We start from the raw sequence: 24,169 nt of genomic DNA, 5'->3' as shown, positions 1-24,169 counted from the left end.
GAGACTAATAGTGCACTAGATACCCCGCGTCATGCACAGAATAGTGGTTTGCGGGCTACGTATGTAGGTGTACAAAAAAGCCTTGGAAGATGCTGTGGAACAGCTCAGAGTAAAGGCGTTTCGTCTGTGGAGCAGCACAGCGAGCGCAGACCGCCCTCTGTTCCAGCAACAAAGCGCGCGAGAGAGCAGGTGGCAGGTGTCAGCCGCGACCCGGGGTCGGGACCCGCGCGGCGCCGCTCTGTGGCGTGGCGTGGCGGGCCGCGCCGTGCCGCGCCTGGCGTGTAGGCCGCCGGCGACGCACCGCGCAGCGGAGTAGGGCAGCCCGTATTGATTTTTACAGTAGTGGCGGCGGCGGCGGAGCGCTTGCACCCGGCGCTGAGCGGCTGCGGCTCCGAGGCCACGGTTTAATCTGCAGGCCGGCGCTGTTAGGGTCTGCCCCGCGCTCTCGAGCACTCCGGGCTTAAGCGCCGCCTGCATAGCCTGCGGGCTTCTTCCGTCCCTGCTGGCCCACTGCCTCCTGAGAAGAGAAGTGTTTCGCTAGTTTTTACATCTGGCGGGAGATAACGTCATTCAGTACCCTGCTGAGAACTCAGTATTGTTTTCCCATCATTGTAATCACCAACACTGAAGAGAATTTTTTTCTGGTCATCAGACCAAAGATGGTTCGAGATAGCTCTTCTTTACGTATTTGCATAAGAGCAGGATTTCGCGGTCAGAGTCCATTTCAATACAATTCATCGGGGAATATTATCACATGTAGTAAAACTACTGACTTTATCTAATACGACTTACAGAGCGTCATTAATGAAGGCTGCCTGCAATATTAGCTGAAAAGTCCGTAGTTTTTATCTTATATGGCATGGTCATATATCCAAAAGAATTAGTTGAACGATAGTTGAACTTGCTTCTCGTAGCCAACACTTGGTCTCCTTCTATAACATTTATCCTCTATTCCCCCCTTCCACCACCACCCCAATATCAATCACCTATTCCCGTTTCATTGTTTCAGGGTGCTACAGCAAGCAGTCTCGAATTATTTCAGAATAAGAACAGTCTCGGTTGTGAAGTTATTTAATGCCAACGATACGTTTCATCCTTTCGAGGGCATCATTTGACTGTGTGGAAGTTGCAGTATCTGTAGCCCACCCGTCGCAAAGCCATTAAAAATAGAAAAAGGACGCAATAGTAATTGGATATGTAATCCATCAATCCACTTTCTATTTTAAAAGACTTTATTACGGATGGGTTACTTATCCAGCAACTTTTACGCAATCCGATGATCCTCCAAAATGGTAAACGCGTCATTGACATTAAATAACTTCGCAAACAAGACCGTTTTATTCGGAAATAATCACCTATTTCTTGATGCTTCGATTAGTAACACCAACAGCTAATCAGTTGCCAGACGTTTTAGCTTACATTTCGATACTCTTATCAATATCATCTTCAGAAGTATATTATGTTACCTAAAAAGATATGATGAATACAAATAGTTATTTCGGCTTCCAACTCTGAAGTAAAATAATTGAAATTCCCAATATTGGGAACTGAAACCATTATTTACTTGGTTACGTTAACCAAAACATGTTACATGAATCATGAGCTAAGCAGCTTAAGTCGCAGGCAGAAATTAAAATTAAAATGTCTGTTAAAATTGTAAGAGTGAAATACATATGGCAAACAAATGAGAGTGAGAGATTCAGTGTTTGCAAACGTCGAACTAAACGGTAGCATCTGACAATAGTGCTTGTGTAAATAAGCATAGAGTGGACCACGTGTTGCGAGCTGTTGCCATAATAAAAAAAAACGCAGTGATGTAATATTTATCTTTTTATTCACCAACAAACCATCATAACACACAAATAATAATGTAATATGTATAATAAAATAGAATACAGAATTAAAGAGTAATGCCATTTAGTGAAACTAGAAAAAATGCTTAGATTTATCTCTAGCAATCACAACATCTTTTTAAATGTCTATAGTACGATCATCCTCCCAATCAGAAAAACTATTCACCTGAAAGACCTTCATTGTTTTGATTACATATTCCTCTTTACTAGTGATAACCACTGTATTCGATTTGTCTGATTTGATAAAAAAATTTCAAAAAAATTAATTGATTAACATGAAGCCAATGCCTCCCTAGCTTGGATCCCACTTTACAGTAAATAAAATAGTACATCTGAGTTGTACAATAGTTAACAGTAGAAGCAGTGGCTAGCACGAAACAGCAAAATTTTTAACAGATTAAAATATCACGTATTTTTCAGAATAATTTTTCATTTAACTGTCAGTAGTTGGCATACAAATTATAAAATCTGAAATGCAGGAATAAGATTAGTTTAGTCTCGTTCGATGTTAATTTAGAAATAGTGGAGAAGAACCTGAATCCTCATAAAGAACAAATAGCAGATGAACGGATTACAGATTAAATGCCGATGCTTAAAGCGGTAGTACCATACCATTATTTTCAGTTTAGTGGAAGGATGTATCAGTAGTCAGACAGTCTTGCAATGGGTAACCTATTAGCCGCTTACCTCCTCCCTGGTGGAATGACTGGAACTGATCGGCTGTCGGACCCCCTCTGTCTAATAGGCCCAGCCGTCTAATAGGCGCTGCTTATGCATGGATGTTTACATCTTTGGGCAGGTGTAGTGATATCTTTGAACAGTCAAAGCCACTGTGTCTATGATACAATATCCACATTCAATGTCTGTCTTCAGGAGCTCTGGGAACCTGGGTGATGCAAAACTTTTCTTGATATGTGTATATCGCCTGGTGAAACGAATCGAAATGTATTACGAAGTGTGTTTGAGGAAAACAACGCTTCAAAAGAGGAAGTTATGTTGATTAACAGTTCGCGGAAAAATATTTACAGAGTCGCGAGTAACGGTTAGAAACCATAAAAAAAGCCCCAATTGCAACTGGTTTTTTTAAAAGGTGGCCGTATTCTCTTGTTGTGTTTCTAAAATATGGCCCATTCTTCTCATATGTCTAATCTCTATCCTTTCCTTTCTTTATGCAAGACCCCACTTTATTTGCCTCGTTTTGGATTATGAAACAACGTTAATAAATGTTCTGCGGATGTAGAACTACACAGTTTAGTACCTTTTTACCTAACAGATGTTGACCTTATCTTATGTTACAGGTCCTCCCAGTCTGTCCGATTTAAAATACTGGACATCTATTGCATGACATCTTGTAAACACTTGAGCTGCGTAAGTTGTCATTTGCGTTTTTAGTATTATGAATTTAATTTGTCTTTAGGCTACTGGCTATGGAGAATGCTACCTTGCAACAATACATTTCATCAACAAATTTCTAATCTTATAAGTATATTGCCTATATAATGCATTGAAATGTAGCTTTCATTTTAATTATCCCCATTTTCATACTTTCTAATGGCAGCATTTCTATTTCTTGTTGGCTTCTCAAAATTTTTGTTTATTATAGATGGCTCATATCCATTATTAATAGGCTACAGTTTTAATTAGGTTGAACTCATCCTCCTTCCCTTTTTTTAAAGGCATCACTACTGCACGATTTATGGCCTAACGAGCAAAAGTCATCTTGTGGGACTGAGGGTGCGTTGAGTAAAATAGTATGATATAATCCATGCTAACTGCTTTGCTAAAAATATCAAAATTTATTCTATTACGTATAATCGCAAATTTGAGATCTAAAGTTCAGTTATTGATTTTTATTTTCTTACTCACAAGTATACTGACTTTTTTCGTGAAAACTCTTAAATCGTGAATAACTTTGTATTACTAATTTCGTAGGTGCCTAGCTTTTAATAAAAATTATATTATTATATTATATTTTTAAAAAAATACGAGCCCCTCAGTTCAACCATGCCTAGACGGTCAATACCGTGGTTCGATCGCGTCAGTATTGTTGCTTAGTGCCATGAAGGGCTCTCAACAACGGAAGTGTCCAGGCGTCTCGGAGTGAACCAAAGCGATGTTGTTCGAACATGAAGGAGATACACAGGGACAGGAATTGTCGATGACATACCTCACCCAGGCAGCCCAAGGGCTACTACTGCAGTGCTACTTACGGATTATGGCTCGAAGGAAACCAGACAGCAACGCCAAAATGTTGAATCACGTTTTTTGTGCAGCCACAGGATTTCGTGTTACGACGTAGGCTGCATGAAGTGTAACTTCACTTCCAACTCCATGGCGAGGTCCGACTTTGCAACCACGACACCATGCAGAGCGGTACAGATGGGCCCAACAACATGCCGAATGGTCCGCTCAGGATAGGCTTCACGTTCTCTTCACCGAACAGTGTCGCATATGCTTTCCGCCAGACAATCGTTGGGGAGTTGTTTGGAGGCAACCCTGTCACGCTGAACGCCTTAGACACACTGTCCAGCGAGTGCAGCAAGGTGGAGGTTCCCTTATATCTTGGGCTAGAATTATATGGGGCCGACGTACTACGCTGGTGGTCATGGAAGGCGCCGTGATGGCTATACGATACGTGAATGCCATCCTCCAACAAATAGGGCAACCATATCGGCAGCATATTGGCGAGGCATTCGTCTTCATGGACGACAGTTCGACCCCCCATCGTCCACATCTTGTGAATTACTTCGTTCAGGATAATAACGTCGCTCGACTAGAGTGGAATTTTCTCCAGACTTGAATCCTATCGAACATGCCTGGGATAGATTGAAAAGCGCTGTTTATGGACGACGTGACTCACCAAGCACTCTGAGGGATCTACGCCGAATCACAGTTAAGGAGTGTGACAATTTGGACCAACAGTGCCTTGATGAAATTGTGGATATTATGCCACGACGAAAACAGGCATGCGACAATGGAAGAGGAAGTGCTACTGGGTATTAGAAGTACCGGTGAGTACTGCAGTCTGGACCACCACCTCTGAAAGTCTTGCAGTATGGTGATACAACATGCAGTGTGTGGTTTTCATGAGCAATTAAAATGGCGGAGAGGATGCTTATGTTGTTCTCTGTTCCAATTTTCTGTACAGGTTCCGGAACTCCCGGAACCGAGGTGATGCAAAACTTTTTTTGGTGTGTGTTCGATTCGATGGATTCTTCTACCAAAAGAGGGCAGTGTAATGTATGTTCTATAACGTCGTATTCAGAGCTGTAATTTCCTCTGTAATCTTTCACTAGACATGCACGTAAATTATTATTTCATGTAATGCAGATTTTTTAGACCTATGTTTCATGGAAAAATTTTGTAGTTAATTCTTTTCAGGCCATTTCGCATTTTTTAAATGTAAGTTGGCCTGTTTTTACGACATTAGCGTTACTCAGTTGTATACTGGTGCAACACGTATAACTATTTGTTTGTTAAGACGATATGTCGGAGCAGAAGTATGCAAATTGTACATAACTGAAATGTGCCGCACTCTATGGTAGTTTACGTAAGCGCTGTAGCAAGATGCTACACATTTAGTTCGATGTTTGCCTTTACTTAAAACGCATATGTACTTCACTCTTACAGTTTTAATGGACACTATAATTTTAATTGCTGCATGCTAGTGATCTGATAATTCATGTAAACAAGTAAATAATTGTTTCATTTCCAAACTGTGTATTTTAGTTATTTTGTATCATAATTGGTAGCCAGAAATAACGTCAAGTACTTCTGAAGGACATACTCGAAGTGATGTCGAAACGTAGGTCAAGTTTAAATTACTAAACTTTTGGCAACTGATCATTTGTTTACTAATCGGAATTTACTAACAGTTGCTCCTATGGGTTATGTTCAAGTTGTGAATATTTCTTGATGTCTAAGCATGTGTCCGATCAACCAAGGTCTTCTTTAAGCCACAGTGGATCTAATTTTCTGTTCTCCCCGATTCCATTCAGAATCCTTTCTTTACTTAGATGTTGTACCCATTTCATCATTACTACTTTTCTGAACACTAATTTCAAGATATTCGGCTCTCTTCTTTTCTATGTCGTTTATCGTCCACGTGTCACTTCCATAATTATAACGCCAGACTCCTATAAATAATGAGTAGTCGAAGCTTTTGAGTTGTGGAGCTATAAATGGAAGCTGAATGTTAAGTAGGCTCATAGGATCAGTAACTAAGTTTCCCTTGGATTCGACAGCGAAAGTAATTAACAGAAAAATACCAACTGGATGAATAGGGTGAGATGACATGTCACTACATCAAACAATAATGTCAATTATATTGGAGCCCCAAATAAGAAAAAGCGTAAAGAAAGACAGATACTGGAATATATAAGATTCACAACATCAGACGCTGAATGAAATGCACAGGAAGGATGCGGAGGATAGCAGTTCATACGAGGCCATATTCGACTAACGATAAAGACTAATGACGTAATAAAGGCGTATTGTTTGTGTCCTCTTCCGTTGCCCGTCAACGACAGTTAATAAATCTGTTCCGGAAGGAAATATTATTATCATTTCAAGTATCGTTGCTTTCTGCAAGTCGGACTGGTTATCTAAATGCATCTCAACTAACCCACACCTCTTATTGTACAGCCGTTATCACCTGCACTAAACTAAAAATAAATTCCGACATGTAGAAATAAGTTATTGTTAAGTGACATATCATATTTATCAACAAAGAAAATTAAATCTTCCTGTGAGTCCGTGATTATTAGGAATCTTTGAGAACAGAAATGTGTCGATGTCATATACAGACGCACTTCGACTTGTTCATAGGTTTTGCCGTAAACTGACCCCGGTCTTTATTACTGAAGTTCTAAGATTGGGTTCAATAATGTTCAAGGCCGAAACATTAAGAAGCAACACAATAAATAAATAAAAAAAAACTATAAGCAACTGTATGATGCTTGTGAAACAGGTTTATTATATTAGTGGTCATTAATTTCACATAAAGTTGCCCTGATGAAAATTGCTGCCTTTAAAAAATGAATGAATCCCAAAAAGATAATATAATTATGTGATATGACTGTCCTTCAGGTTGATTTGATATAGACATACACACTTAACGATCTTTTTTCTGAAACGATGTAGTATTATTAACGAGCATAGGTCTCACCATTGTATCTAACCTTTTATCCCAGCGTCATCGAAAATTACACTCAGTAGGAAAGACATGTATCATATCATAGATTCAGTTATGGCTGAAAAACTTAACTATTCGTGGATGGTAGCACATCATTTCCACAAACAATTGTAACAATAGGGCGAAAAACTGCTGCTCTCGAAATCTCAAGGCAAAGTTACCTTCTGAAACCGAAAACAAATTACTAAAGTGATATAAATTGTTACTGGTCGTACAATTCGTACAACATGAAAAGCTGTTAACATCGAACTAATGAGTCAGTGAAGACATAAGATCAACTTTGCTATTAATCTTTGTTAAGGCATTAGTGCAAAACCTCTTGGTTAGCATGTAGCACCATCATGGGACTGATGAAAGGAAAGAAAATTGAATAAAGGTATGAGATTTTCTTTTGACTTGCGATTGGTAATTCCCAACTAGTACAAACTTTTTACGCAGGACAGTAAGATTAACATTACACGTATCACATTGCACACACGCGACTATAACACAAGGACCTACTCTACTGGCTACTAACAATACAGGATGTAAGCAGAATGGAAGCTGTCCCACATTAGTTCTAACCACGGAAACCAGTCTGCTATTCAGTTTGCGTTAATAATCATGGAATATTACTTTCACAAGTGGTAACCTTGTATTGTTTTACATTGTATTCATGTTTAGACATACGAAGTAATAGTGCTTGTTATTCTCGGTGTCACTTTGTGAAAACAAACCGTAGACAAAAGTAAAGTTGAAAAAATAAGTCGGTAAACATGGCGATTAAGGCTACTGCTTGCGTTAAGCAGGAAATCCGGATTCGGATCCCGACCCGGTATAAATTTTCATCTCTCACAGATCACGTGTACGGTTGATGTGTAATCGCATTCGTTACATTTAGTTAATTTATCACTGCTGTAGGTCTTCTACAGTGTTTCTTCAGCCACGCGTGCATGCCTTCAAGGCATTGCTTTAGATTATACAGATTCTGTACAGTAAAGACACTGGTAACCTGTGGTTCACTATTTTAATTTTTGCACATTTTCAATATCAAAAAAGCACAGCTGCGCGTTACATGATGATGTTCCTCACCGTTACCAAAGCTATGCAACGCAGTTTATACAAAATATTTATGATAGTTCGTAATATTAACTGGAATACAAGAGAACTATTAAATTTACCGCCAGCTCCATAGCTCAGAGCGTAGACTGTCGTCCGGTAGTATTATATTCTATAAGCGCTTATGTTCTCTGCGGCGTATGCCGTGCTGGTGTTAAACTTTCCGACAGACTGTGTACTGGACCAGGAAGCACAAGAGAGATAGATGGAATTTAATGTTTTACTGATGACGAGAGTTTTAGAGACGGGACACAGAATCGAACAGAACAACGATGGGAACGGAAATATTCTGTTTTCCTTGCAATGGGACCAACCTGGAATATACCTTAAGCGATTCAGTTGACTCTAGGATAATATAAATCCAGATGGTCGGATGCGGATTTGAAATGCAATAACTTAATCTCCACCCCTTCCGAGTGTTGCTGAATAACAACTCGGATACTGGCCATAGATTCTCGTAGTAGATGGAATTTCTGAAATGTACGACCTTCACAGATTCAATTCACCCAGTATCTAATTTAGGACACTGGTTTGGCTTCAAATGGTTCAAATGGCTCTGAGCGCTATGGGACAACATCTGAGGTCATCAGCCCCCTAGACTTAGAAATACTTAAATCTGTGTGACCTAAGGACATCACATACATCCATGCCCGAGGCAAGAGTCAAACCTGCGACCGTAGCAGCAGCGCGGTCCCGGACTGAAGCGCCTACAACCGCTCGGCCACAACGTGGTTTTGTTTCTCAGATACATTGCTTAGGCCTCTATTGTTTGAATCTGTGCTATATGGACACATAACAATACAGAATCAGAGCAGTTACGCTAAATAAGTTTCTCAACAAAGAGATATCCCATTTATTTACAAGTATGGCGGAGGTATAAATTCGAATTCCGTGTTTCAGACACTTCCAAGATGTTTGTTCAACTACTACTGTGGTAGCTATGAACGGCTATGGTTCACTTTGCTGGATAATGCACTAAATCCGAGAACAATGTAAAACCTGAATATTGGATAGCGAATGGAAGACAGATTTATTGGAAAGGCTTAGGGAAAAATACAGTGCATCTGTAAAGAGTGTTGCATGGAATATACCAGTTACATCGTATTGTCACAGTATGCTGGATTTCTTATGAAGTGGATATGACAACAGAGATTGAACTATTTCAAAGATGCGCCATTGGCATCATAACAGGTTGGTATAACCCGTATGATCGTGTCACAGAAATTCTCAAGGCACTTAAATGGGACACCTTGGAAGAACGAGGAAGTAGCTCTCGTGAACCCCACACGCATAAAGTTCAGGAATCAGTATTTGAAGAAGTCTGTTCCATCATTCTGCTGCCAGGATTGTTTATATTCTATAGAGATGACAATAGCGGTTACAGCATACACTGATCACCCTGAACTATATGACCACCGATCTGCTATCCATAAAAACCCGTCCTGCCGATAGCAGCGTCACCTAGAGATGCTGTCTGTATGTAGATGGAGGAAGGTGCGCCGTCAATCTGAGTCTGACCGAAGGCAGATTTTGAAGGTATAGAGGCTTGGGATGAGCATTTCGGATGCTGCAATTCTTGTAGGGTGTTCAAGGAGTGCTGGAGGGAGAGTCTTCAGTCAAGGGACGAAATCTAGGTGAAACCACGAACAGATGTCATGATTTTGGGTTGTCATTCCTCATTGCATATGTTGGACGTCGTAGGCTGGACAGACTGGTAAAACAGGACAGGTGGCGAACTGCGGCGAAACTAACATCAGACTTAATTCTGGGTAGACTGCAAGTGTGTCTGAATACACGGTGCACTGAACAATCCTAACGATTAGGCTCCACAGCCCTTGCATGTGTCAATGTTAACACCACGTCATCGGCAACTACGACTGAAATGGGAACGTGATCGTTGGCACTGGATTTTGACACATTGGTAGAGCGTTGTATGGTCTGATGACTCCCAATCGTCGTCTCCCAGAGCAACAGTTCCTTGGCACCTGTACTCAGGGACAGAGACAAGCTGGCAGCGACTCCATTATGCTCTGGGAAACATCCACCTGGACGTCCATGGGTCCAGTCGAGCTCGTGCAAGGCATCACGACGGCCTAGGAGTTCGCACAGTGGTTGTAGACCACGTACCTTCTTCATGACAGTCATGTTTCCCGAAGATAGTGGCATTTTTCAACAAAGTAATGCACTATGTCACAAGGCCAGGAGTGTGATGGAGTGCTGTGAGGGAGGAAGTGGCGAGTATCAATTGATGTACTGGCTCCCCAACTGTCCAGATCTGAATCCGAACGATCCCATCTGGAATTTGATTGAAAGTGCTGTCGGAATTTACGGGCATTAGGTCACTTGTGTGTCCAGATCGCTCCAGTGGCCTACCAGGGCCTCATGGCGTCCATGCCATGACGCGTCGCCGCTGTTATCCGTGCCAAAGTTGGACCTGTAGCTAGTAGGTAGGGTGTATAATATTCTGGCTGACCAGTGTATATGGTGGCACACACAGTAGAGACCAGAAATATAGCTAGTATGAGTCTAACGTTTTGGGTTGCATACTTAGCAAACGAAGAATCTGGTGTGACATCAGTGCTATATGGCTTCTCTCCTTGCCCCTATTGTTCTGGATGAGCAATTAGTCAGGTCAGGCAGCCTTTAACAGAGTTGTGTTTCGTGACACTGTGGAGAGTGTAAGACGAAAATTAAGTAGAGTACCGTATACAATTGCAAATGTGCTCCAATACAGGAGCAGTGATGTCTGCTGGACGACCCATGCTATAGTCCACACTTCAGACGAAAAACGTACAAATTTTGCCCAGGGCAAACAAAAGTGGCTGAATCCTCGTTTTTTTTCGCCTCCACTATAAGGAAACATAGGTGCTATATCAAACCAAATCTAGGCACAGAGCAACGTCACTGTTTTATCTCTGCGACCAAAAGCGCAATTTTATTGTACTCTTTCAATCATGGCAACGTTTGCTGATGGGTAACCAGCGAGCTGTGTAGCTTACCATTTCCGTAAATTTTCGAACGCTGCTTGATACATAATCACAATTACAGAATGTCCTTCACGCTCGTGTCAGTTTTCTTGTACTCTTGTCACAGACTCGCTAACACCTCGAAAGAGTGTGTATGTCAGCGTAATCGCTTGACAGTTTCTGAAAAGTTAATAAAATAAATATACAGCACTTTTAGAAATATATATGTAGGGTAAACACTAATAAAATCGACAAACTGAGGGGACGGATTCCTGAAATGAAGTAAAAGAGTTCGGAAATGGACAGTGTGCGTCCAACGACAACAAATCGTCTCGGAACACAGTACGGAGCTGCATAACGTCCACATCACAACATATGTTCAAAGTGACCTCCATGTGATGCAATGCAAGCGTTTTACACGTCGCGTCGTGGATTGCCACACTCTTTTGCTTCTTCGGACCTCTCTCCGAATAGCGGCACAGACGTCGTGAACACGCTGTCGAGGAGTGTGCTCATCAGGACCTGGTTCAGCACGGACAACGCTTTTCAGATGGTCACAGAGATAAAAATCCAGGAGGTTTAAGTCCAGTGATGTAGTAGGCGATGCTGCTTACAGTACGCTGCGTCAATCACACAGCCTGTTAACACACAAGGAACACACGGGATGTTCAGAGGAACAATCATTCGCGCCAGCGCCATCTATCATGTCAACGCTACATATCTGGACACATATTCATAGGACCTTCTTTCCAGTATTTCCGTTCAGTCTGTTGGTTTGACAAATGTTCACCGTGAAATAGGTCCCTTCTACTGTAAGGTTATTGCTTTCCATATTTTGGCCGGCCGGTGTGGCGGATCGGTTCTAGGTGCTTCAGTCTGGAACCGCGCTACCGCTACGGTCGCAGGTTTGAATCCTGCCTCGGGCATGGATGTGCGTGATGTCCTTAAGTTACTTAGGTTCTACGTTCTATGGGACTGATGACCTCAGCTGTTAAGTCCCATAGTGTTCAGAGCCATTTTTCCATATTTTGGGAGAAGGAAGTATTGAGCGAAACCAGAAAAATGTAGTAAACAAGGGAATAAAATGCATACGTTAAGATCTATACGACCACCTCACAAAATACGAAAGGCAAGAGTTTTCAGTAGAGTAGATATGTTTCATAGTATCAAAGGTGAACAAGTGCTCCTACTTGTTACACCTCTTAAGATTTAATCTTTAGAGAGCCCTTGTTCACTAGAGATTTTGTCTTTTTTTTGGTGTAAGGAACCTCACCACAATGTTTGTCGGTGCCTTTGGGTTACTATACATACATATAGTTCAAGGAGTGCTGTGGTGAAACCAAGGGAAAACCACGTCCAGTCGGAACTAACATCAGACTTTAATTCTGGGCGGAGTACGAGTGTATTTCAACACATAGTACAACGAACGCTCCTAACGATGGGCCTCCACAGCCGATGTCCCATACTTGAGCCTACGTTAACACCACAACATCGACAGATATGACTGAATTGGGCATTTGACCATTGGCACTGTATAGCACTGGACACTGGCGCGGTGGAAGAGCGTTGCATTTTCTGATGAATTCCAATACCTTCTTCATCATGCCGATGGCGGAGGGAGTAGGGGGGGGGGGGGAGGGGCACGAATCCTTCATCTTCCAGAGGAACAGCTCCTTGACACGTGCACTGCAAACCTAGCTGGTGGCGGATCCATTAGGCTCGCTGGGACATTCAGCTCTCTGGAACATTCAAGAGCCCATCCATGCGTCCAGTGGAGCTCGTGCAAGGCATCAAGAAATATCTTACACTGCTTGCAGACCACGTGGCATCTTTTAGCAAGATAACGCGTCACGTCATAAGACCAGGAGTGTGATGGAGTGGTTCCACGAACACAGTGGCGGGTTCCAATTGATGTTACGGCTCCCAGCTTGGCAGATCTCAACCCGATAAAACACATCTGCGACGTGAGTAAATGTAGCGTCAGAGATCATCGACCCTCTCCCCGAAATTTACCGGGAATTAGGTGACTTCGAAAATGAGATTTTCACTCTGCAGCGGAGTGTGCGCTGTTATGAAACTTTCCTGGCAGACTAAAACTGTGTGCCGGACCGAGACTCGAACTCGGGTCCTGGTTCGCAGGAGAGCTTCTGTGACGTCTGGAAGGTAGGAGACGAAGTACTGGCGGAAGTAGAGCTGTGAGGAGAGGGCGTGAGTGGTGCATGGGTAGCTCAGATGGTAGAGGAGATGAGGAGCTCGGAAATGACTCGCTGGCGCGTTTGAAGCGAGTATACGCGGCTCATCTGTGATCTCTAGCAGAGTCATTTGTCCGTCGCTCGATAAGTGAATGGAATAGGAAAGAGAATTAATAGTACTGGCAGCGTTTTTCCTCTGCAGGGCACTATAGCTGAGGTAGTCAGCTGGGCTCACGTTTACCCTAGCCCACTGCAGCGTGCACACTTGACGTAAATGCAGGCAGCTTACGAGCAATCACACGTCACAGTGTAACGGGACACAGCGAGGGAACGTGCCCAGCTTAATCGGGCGGGCACTCCAAATGGTATGGACGTGATAGCGAGTCAGTTCGGACAGGTTAAATGTAATGCTGTTTTATTACTTACAATGTCTTTACACTTCGCACAAACATGGGGGCATGTCATTGTTCATTTGTGTATATTACGATGTTTATTTTCCATGTTATGGTGTAAGCGAGAGAATGTCTGAACTAATACTACTAGTGGTGTGCAGTCCTCAGCTTTTGTTCTCTCATTTGTGATCGATGTTTGGATTTGGAAAGCTTTAAGGCTGAGAAAAGATGTTTACATGAATATGTAGAACCAGACAGGCACGTTATAGCTGCCGATTTCGAATGTAATTGAGGAAATCTGTCTCGCGGAAGGTAAGAATAAAACTGGATGGCGTTATAGGTGATTCTAAACTTCTGCTTCATAAAGCGGTGTAATTGCACCTCTTGCGGATATAGTTCTGACGTCAACCGTACATGGTGATGTAAAGACAGCAAGATCTGCCTCAAGTGACGTCAGATCCTCGGATTTATTCACCAATGCTACATCTAAATTACCGAGAGGCAGAATGAATGACTCAAGGGAGACAATATCAGTATCAGCTGTGAAGTTCGTCTATTCAGAAAATGCGTGAAATCACGGTTCTGGAATGGATTTCTGCGGACTATCAATTTCATTTGCATTGCGCGAATATTAGGGAACAGGGATACAATTCCAGAATGAGATTTTCACTCTGCAGCGGAGTGTGCACTGATATGAAACTTCCTGGCAGATTAAAACTGTGTGCCGGACCGAGACTCGAATTCAGGACCTTTGCCTTTCGCGGGCAAGTGCTCAAAGCTGTGAGGACGGAGCGTGAGTCGTGCTTGGGTAGCTCAGTTTGTTGAGCCCTTGCCGCGAAAGGCAAAGGTCCCGAGTTCGAGTCTCAGTCCAGCAAACAGTTTTAATCTGCCAGGAAGTTTCAAATCAGCGCACACTCCGCTGCAGAGTGAAAATCTCATTCTGGAAACATCCCCGAGGCTGTGGCTAAGCCATGTCTCCGCAATATCCTTTCTTTCAGAAGTGCTAGTTCTGCAGGGTACGCAGGAGAGCTTCTGTAAAGTTTTTAGGTAGGAGACGAGATACTGGCAGAAGTAAAGCTGTGAGGAAGCAGCGTGAGTCGTGCATGGGTAGCTCAGTTGGTAGAGCACTTGCCCGCGAAAGGCAAAGCTCCCTAGTTCTAGTCTCGGTCCGGCACACAGTTTTAATCTGCCAGGAAGTTTTAGGGATACAATTAATTGACCTTTTCCTTGCAAAGAAGAAATGAGGGTAAAATAACTCGTTATGTGAGTAACAAATGCTAGGATAACAATCCAATGAGTGTCATATACCTGTCAAGCAAAAGGAGGAAACTTTCAAGGGTTTTACCCCTGTTTAGATATCTTATCTGACAAAAATGGGGTCTGTGACTGAAAGACTTGAAACCGTAATTCAATCCTGAAAATAGTATGAGATTTACAGTCGTGACAACTCTCATAGCCATTCAGACTGCTCAGTCTTGGCACATTGTGTCCCTTGATGAATCACACAATGCGCAAAGTGAAATTTCTGCCTTGGGTCCAACTTATCTTTCAGAGGCCTCCAAAATCCCACATTACAGACGACTCGATCTGGAGCACCATCAGTGGCGACGGAAACCAGCCTATTCCAGGGCAGATTCATAATCTCCAGATCATGTTTAACAGCACGAAAGACATTTACGGCATTGCACGTATCTCTCATGGGTATTAAATCCAAAAGCTCTTCTGAGGTATTCAGATCTATATCCACTCCCCGGATCAAAATACTGAATTGTGCTGTGTCAATAAGGCTTGTTCTTTCAACAAGGTTGTAACGCCGGAAATGCAGCGAAATTTATTACTTCTGACAAACTTTCAGTTTTCACACTACACGTGTCAACCTTCAGTTGCCACGCTTATAGTGTTATTTATATGTGTAATAACCTTTCTTTTTCAGTTACTATAGTAATTGTCCTTCGGTGACGATTGCTTTTCCAAAACTCCCATTAGGTACACGCGGTTTCATTTTTCACTGTCATTAAGGTCGGTAAGTGAGGGGGGAGGTTACAAGGTACAGAAAATATGCTACGAACAGTTATCCTCTCAACGTTAGTCGCCATTCAATCTCTGCACTAAGGTCTGTAATTGTAAGGTTTGTAATTGGATGATGATACTGATACACTGCATTAAACTGTTGTTTACTTACAGGACACACGGATACACTGGCAGTGTCGAGGCTGTCTTTCAGAAATGGCCCAGTGGAGATTGGTCGAATTTCCCCAGCAATTAGGTGAGCTATTTTAAAGCTCGCACTCACTGTACCGTCGTTTGCAGCTTCAAATTGCTAGAACTGAAATTGTTAGGTAAATAAAATCATAATATACGTCTAAAGCACTCCGCCTTCAGGTCACGAGTGGCCTACCGGGACCATCCGACCGCCGTGTCATTCTCAGAGGAGAATGCGGATAGAAGGGGCATGAGGTCAGCCACACCGCTCTCCCGGTCGTTATGATGGTATTCGTGACCGAAGCCGCTACTATTCGCTCGAGTAGCTCCTCAATTGGCATCACTAGGCTGAGTGCACCCCGAAAAATGGCAACAGCGCATGGCGGCTGGATGGTCACCCATCCAAATGCCGGCCACGCCCAACAGCGCTTAACTTCGGTGATCTCACGGGAACCGGTGTATCCACTGCAGCAAGGCCGTTGCCGTAATATACTTCTAAAAATATTGACAACTCGAACCGCCGTGCATTCTTGCAGGATATTTCGACAGCTTTTTATCTTCATCAGGTGTTTCTCAGGTAGCACCTGATGAAAATAACGAGTAACGTTGTCGAAATATCATGCAAGAACAACTCTGATATCCGACGGAACCTGAAGGTGTCAACGTATCCCGGAAAAGTCTGAAGAAATACATCTAATAACATTAATAGTTGATATCAAATTAGCGGAAATAAAAGAGCTTACCTCATTGCCGACAGGTTCTTTTAACTGACGATTAGATTCAGACGCTTGTCTCCCTGAGCACTGTCATACATGTCACATTTATTTGTTTTGTAGTCTCGCTCAACGTAATATTTTTTGGCTATAACAGAATGTCATCACACCAAATATTAGCATGTTCTCCAAATTACACAAGAGCCGCAGCCCTCGCAGTTGGGTTTCCATTGCTATTTTCATTGGAACGTGGTCTATTCTAATCGAATCAATATTCACAGCACCAGCTGTTAACGCTGCGAGACAGCAGGTTTGTTTACGCAACCAAAACTCGTAAAACGCAACTATTCAGCGCGCTCGCAGTGCGTGTGGTGGACGCGTGCCAAAAAGGAGAAATACCTGGTTTTAGCAAACCTTCACAGTGGCTTGCAGAATATGTGCTTAGGAATATGGCTGAAATAGATAAAACTGGATAAGATCACAAGTCACACGGCATTTAGGCTGCCAGTCTTAAAATGAAATGTACAATAATCTTATAAGAAAATATTCATACTTTAACAACGTAAAAGACTAAAAGCCTAGGACTAAACAGCCTCTAACCAGTCAGCCCTCTTCATTTTCTCCTAAATTCGTTGAACCAACACACATATTTTCTTCAGTACGTAGTCTTCTTCATAGGAATGGAGGAAATTCGAAGCTGTTTCTGGGAAATTCAGTGTGACCGCATTGTTAGTATAATGTTCCATCCGAGTAAGACCCACATTGACTAAAAATGTATTCTGACTTTAAGCAATGTCTTTCACTTGTTGCTGGGCAACAGTGACTTCCCAGGCAGCAAATAATGAATAGGAACAAAATTTTAATAATCCGGTTTCAAGGGCAAAAAAGCAATTAATTACGTCTCTCTAATTCACCGCTGAGTAACACGAGACACAATTGTTGGTACTACTTCTTCCAGGCTTGCATTCTGGAGTGTCAGTTTTGCTCCTGATGTGAGATTAATTTAATCCATGGAAAGGAGAACGTGGTAGACTAATCTATACCAGCGTAGTGCTTCTTCACTGGTGTGGTAAGATACAGGGTGAATGGCAAGTAAACTGCAGCACAAGAGCGCTATTGCTGCATTTTGCGTTGACGTGGTAGTCGATTCACATCCAATACGGAGGTTCAGTGCCCCACTGTCAACGCGCTTCCCTCGGCGAATGCATTGGTTCTGTTCATCAACGCTGGGCGTGGCCGGTAGTTGGATGGGTAACTGCCCGGGTACGACTCGCGCTGTTCTCAATTCTCCCTTTGACTTTCCGGCGAAGGGCAGGAGAGAGAGTGGCGTTAATCTCCTGACCACTAGATTTTGTGCCAATGTCCAGAGGCTCATAGAGTGATGGCATGTAACATGTTGATAGTGATCCGTCCGCCGGATGGCTACGTTGAGCCCCGAGGGCCGCCTTGATTCTATTGGAGAGGATATGTACTAGCACTGGGTTTCATCCTCTCCCTTCTATCATTACAGAATGCAAACTAGGCTCCACACTACACAGGCCCATTACAGCCATTCACACGTATCAGACAGGCGTAATACACAAATCTCTCTCTTCGCAAATAAACGATGTCTGTGTGCGAGAAGAATAGGAAACACCTTTCCAATTAGGCGGCAGAACCTGCCCCTCGGAGTGTGACAGCAAATCATGGGATACGACTTTGATGTTTTAGTACGCTCCATTGACGAGGTGACAATATGCCTGATACAAAACATATTCTGGTCTTGATGCCTTGGAAAAGTGACTCGTTCCATCAAACGGTTTTTAATGAAAATTATAGCTTCAGAAATAACATCTCTCTTCCTAGTATGAGATCATACTGCAGTTGTGCTTCAGCGTTTTTTTTTTAATGAATGTTTTCAAAATTATTCCAAACATCTATATGAATGCTGTGTGAATCAATTCAAACTCAATAATAATTCTTTAGAGGAACTGTATAATATAATACTAAAAATAACGTTCCAATATATTGTTCTCAGCACCCTTCCGTCACTCATGACACTCAACATTAAATCGGCATGATATCGATCTCGTAGGGACCATGAGATATTAGAGACTTTTCCTCAAGATGCTGTAACCTGAATCGACAATTGTAACGTTCAAGCCTTTGCACGACGGCGGTATATAGTATTTCATTAGTGAGTTTCTGACCGAGTTTTCTAGAACATGGGCGAATGAGAAACTATTGCCCACGGCCTTAGATAAGGGCCTTAATCTCTAATTCTGCGGTCCTTACAAGAGACATAAGATGCATCAATATGCTTGTTAAAAATTATTCCCTGAAGACCAATTTACTAAAAAGGTCTAACTGTGTATCGCGGGAAAAAGTCATTTCCTTCCAGATGTAACGCCGGAAATGCATATCCTCCTATTTCCATCTATTGCACTGCAAATTTTTTTCCTTATTTTGTTACCTGAAGATATAACATTTCTGTGTCTTTGTATATTGTAATTGTTTTACTATTTGTATATATATGCATTTGTGTCGATGTATAATTGGTTTGTTTTGTACATACTATTTGTATTTTTACGCTGGGTCTGGCCTAGGGAAAACTATGCTATCGAACGATTACATCGGTAGGTCGTGTGGAGAACCAAAGTGTTTAGGATCTTTGGTAGTGTTAACTCTGCCGCGTGGAGCGCTTTCTGAGCAGAGAGGGTCTGGCTGGGGTGGTGCAGTGGAGCAGGCGTGTTGTGTGACGCTCCCGCGAGTTGCTGTGGTTTTGGGGTTGGGCAGCATGTAATTGCGCTCGACTTGCTATGATAGTTTCTGACACGGTGTCGCGGACGGGAAGCATTAGCTGGCGCACATCAAGAGCCCGTTTCGCCTGGTGACCGTGTCGAGAAGAAGGCGCGCCAACATCCAGCTTCTGCAACAGCGACGGCCGACAAAGAGTGACTGTCGCCACCTCCTCGATCGACGGCTTCAAACCTTCAATCAACCAACAAGGTAGACTGGAAGCACGTAAAGTTTTAGAACTGTATGTCAGACCTCAGCTTTTCAAACTTTTAAAATTGTTGGATCAAAAAATTACAGCAACTTAGCATGAACCTTTGTTGCTCATTGTCCCAATTGCATTGCCAAACAGGGTCCCTTCCTTTTCCGAAATGAGCCCGAGTGTCGTTGAAATTCAAACGCCAGCATCATTCGTTTTCACTGCTTTAATTTCAAAGTTCAGTTAAGGTATTCATAGGTGGCTACAATATTTAGATTGCACAAACACAAATTAAGAGTGCGAGTTTTGTTACCGTATTTTAGTTACCTGTGACTGCAGCTCAGCTTGGTACGTACTAAATTTTACTATTGTTAATTCTTCAGAATCATTTAATTCAAGTTCAAAGTTAAATCTCTTATTTCTAAATTGCGTAGATTCAAGTAGCTTTTGAAATGATTGTTGAGGTAGTCCAATACTAACCGTATTTTACTGAATTTCGATGTGCTTCAGAAAGAAAGCTCACTATTAACTTCAGTCACTAAATTAACTTTCGATTTTCCGGTTTTATTAATTCTTTTGCTAAATTAAGTCAGAGTGTAGCGAAATTTATTACTTCTGACAAACTTTCAGTTTTCACACTACACGTGTCAACCATCAGTTGCCACGCTTCTAGTGCTAATTATATGTGTAATAACCTTTCTTTTTTCAGTTACTATAGTAATTGTCCTTAGGACTGGCGACCGTAATTTCCCCCAAATCTCAAATATCTAATTACCGCTAGTTAATTGTTAACGTAACGGCCGCACATTTACTTTCTTTATTAACTTTACCCCTTTTCGAAATTAATTTCCTCCAGTTTCACTTGCATTTTTCCCTTCATTTAGATGTAACCCTTTTCTCCCTCTTTACCGACAAATTGACTTCGGTGACGATTGCTTTTCCCAAATTTCCATTAGGCACGCGCGGTTTAATTTTTCACTATCATTAAGGTCGATAAGTGAGGGTGAGGTTACACAGAGATTCCATTACATTTTCCTACGGCCTTTACTGGCTTGTAACTGTTCCAGCAGAACATCTTCGCAGTTATCGATGGTTGACTTGATGCATATTCGTAACGAATTCATAGCGCTCAAGGAATTTCCTGTTACGCCTCTCAATAGTCTTAGATGTATTCGCTACTAGAAAATGCCGACTCTTATATCTCACATTTCTGTTATGTAACTATTTCATAGACAATGGATGTTAGGGAATTAATGTACAGTTTATGTTCTGTGCCCATAGATGCTGGTAGACGTGTACGTCTGAGAAACGAAACTGCACGGTACGTTTCCATGACCAGTACAAACTGAGCGTACTGAAGCACAACTTAAGCAACCTTATCTCCGCCAACAGTGTGTATCTAGCGACGCTTAACGTTTTATCGCTTCATCCAATGCGTTCGTAAGATCGTGTTCTGTCAGCTGACTGCCTGATGGTAATAACTGCTCTGCCAACACAAACACGTGGACGCCACAGTGAACTGTGCTAATTCACAAATGACTGAGACAAAACAACCTTCTGTCCAGGCTATCAGATCGTATCCCTGCAGCATGGGGTAGCCGTGCGGTCTTTGGTGCCTTGCCACGGTTCGCGTCGCTCCCCGTGTCGGAGGTTCGAATCCTTCCTCGGGCATCAGTGTGTGTGTGTTGTCCTTAGCGTAAGTTAGTTTAAGTTAGATTAAGCAGTGTGCAAGCCTAGGAACCGATGACTTCAATAGTTTGGTCCCATAAGAACATACCACATGCACACACACACACACACACACACACACACACACATACACACAGATCGTGTCTGATGATAAAACACAGACCCTTCCTGTAGAAAAGCATGCCATGTTCCTGTGTAATTCCTCCAAGTACCAAATTTAGGAACAATGCATCGTTTCTGCATAACCTGCTCATAAAGAAAAAAGCACTTTTTTTTTGGTCGTCAATCTTTTGACTGGTTTCATGCTACCCGCCAAGAATTCGTGGCGGGCTATCTTGTCGCAACCTATTTTTACAAAAGTAGCACTTGCAACATAAGCCTTAAATTATTTGCTGAACTTATTCCAATCTCTGTCTTCTTCTAGAGTTTTTGCCCTCTACAGCTCCTTCTAGTACCATGGAAGTTATTCCCTGATGTTCTAACTCCTGTCCTACCATCGTGTCCCTTTTCCTTGTCAGTGTTTTTCATGCACCCCGTTCCTCGACGATTCTGCCAAGAACCTCCTCATTCCTCATCAGTCCCCCCAATTTTCAACATTCTCCTGTAGTACCACATCGCAAAGGCATAGATACCCTGCTCTTCCGGTTTTCCCACAGTCCATGCTTCACTACCATACAATGCTGTGCACCAAACCCGAAATCTCAAAACATTTCTTGCTGAAATTATGGCCTATGTTTAATACTGGTAGACTTCTTTTGGCCAGGAATGCTATTTATGTTCCCATTTCTGTTGTTTAGCATAACTTTTGTCTTTCTGAGATTCACATTCAGTCGATATTCTGCACTCATGAGGCTGTCATTTCCATTCAAGAGACCTTGTAATTCTTCTTCATTTTCATTTATGATAGCAATGTCATAAGCGAATCTAATCGTTGATGTCTTCGAATTTTAATCTCGCTCTTGAACCTTTCTTTTATCCCGTCACTGCTTCTTGGCGTATAGATTGAACAGCACGGGCGAAAAATTACATCCCTCAAATCCGAGCACATCGTTGTTGGACTTAAAGTATTCATTCTTGGTACATGTAAATATTTTGTAATACCCTTCCTTCCTTATAGCTTACCCTTACTTTTCTCAGAGTTTCGAACATCTTTCACCGTTTGACACTGTCGGACACTTTTTGCACGTTGACAGATCCCATTAACGTCTTTTTTTTTTTATCAGCTTAGCGCATTGTGAAAACTGCCTCTCTGATGCCTTTAGCATTCCTAAAGCCAAACTGATCGTTATGTAATAGACGCCTCAACTTTCCTCTCCATTCTTTTATTGTTTTCAGCAATCTGGATTCATGAGATATCAAGCTGATTGATTAAGCGATAATTCTTGCACTTGTCGGCTCTTGCTATTTTTGGAATTGTGTGGATGATGGTTTTCCGGAAGTCTGACCGAGTGTCGCCAATCTTACACAATCTACAGAACAACGTGAATGGTCGTTTTGTTGACAATTGCCCCAACTATTTTAAAAATTCCGATTGAATGTCATCTATCCCTTCCTCCTTAATTGATCTTAATTCTTCCGAAGCTCTTTTAAATTCTGATTTCAATACTGGATCCTCCACCTCCTCTCCATTGGCTCCCGTTACTTCTTCTGTCACGTCACCAGGCAAGTCATCCATCTCATAGAGGCCTTCAGTATGTTATTTCCACCTATCCGTTCTCTCTGCTGCATTTTACATTGAAATTACCACTCCAGTCTTAATGTTCCCATCCCAGATTTTGACTTTCCTGTATGCTGAGACAGTTCTATCTACTGTCATTTCTTTTTCGATTACTTAACGTTTTGCCTGCAACCATTTCACCTTGTCTTCCCTGCACTTAATATTTCTTTCATTCCTAAGTGACTTCTGTTCATGTATTCCTGTATTTCCCTGAAAATTTTTGTACTTCCTTCTTTCATCGATCAACTGAAGTACTTCTTTTGTTACCAGCGGATTCTTTGCAGTTACTACGTTTTCCTCTCTCACTTCTGTATTTCTGATTCCAAATACTCCTCCACCTCTTGTGATTCCTGAACAGAGTATTCGCTATTAAAAACTCAAATTTATGATGTCGATGTCATTGTCTTATGTCGGAGAGCAAATCGATTTCCGTTGTAAACAGTGTTACTATTGTTCTTTCCATTTCAAATTGCGCCCATGTACATCTTTATCAGTCTCCGTCATCGTGTCTTGCAGTGACGTAGTATGGGAAATGAAGTCGTGCGGCAGAATTACAGGATTTAGTGCAAGGAACTGTCAATAGATTGCGCTGTCTCAGTTACCGCTACACGGGGACAGTCAAAGAATGCAGTAGTATAAACAAACGATAGGAAGAGCTGCTTGCATTTCAGTATTTTGTTATTAAAGCTTCACTACTCTGCTCTTGTATGAAAGTCACAATACTGACAGAGTTTACTTAAGATTTTTCGGGAGTGGAAAAGTGTATTGTTTAAATTCTGCGCCGAGGTTTATGTGACTCTGTGCTGCAGTGTTGTATGCTGCGTCCGCTCTTACCTCTCGATCAAGGACGTGAAAAAAGCGGAATTCACATTTCGTCTTGCAGCTGGACTCACACTCCAAGGCTGTATTCCACCAGTCAAAGCACCAACAAATTTTTGATGACATTCCCAATATTTTATGCGAGAAGAGAATTGCCGAACTCTGTTTATTCGAATATTGCAAAAAGATTTCAAGTCGCGAACACATAACTAAAGTGCCCTTCTCATTTTGCGAGGACACGAATAACAACAAGCACTTCGCTCACCAGAGTGTTTCTTGGACGTTTATTCTACCATGTGCACCTCAGTAGAGAGGCTGGTAGGAACGTATTGAAGGCACAATGAAACGCTTCCAGAGAAA

General features: G+C 42.1%; 1 pseudogene; it reads right to left on the bottom strand.

Annotated features, from left to right (window-relative positions):
* Positions 1–16,264: 16,264 nt before the first annotated feature.
* On the bottom strand, positions 16,265–16,381 carry LOC124796486 (annotated as a pseudogene).
* Between the last annotated feature and the right edge of the window lie 7,788 nt (positions 16,382–24,169).

This window comes from Schistocerca piceifrons, chromosome 4 (assembly GCF_021461385.2).
Source record: "Schistocerca piceifrons isolate TAMUIC-IGC-003096 chromosome 4, iqSchPice1.1, whole genome shotgun sequence".
NCBI lineage: Eukaryota > Metazoa > Arthropoda > Insecta > Orthoptera > Acrididae > Schistocerca > Schistocerca piceifrons.
This window is presented reverse-complemented; position numbering and strand designations above follow the sequence as displayed.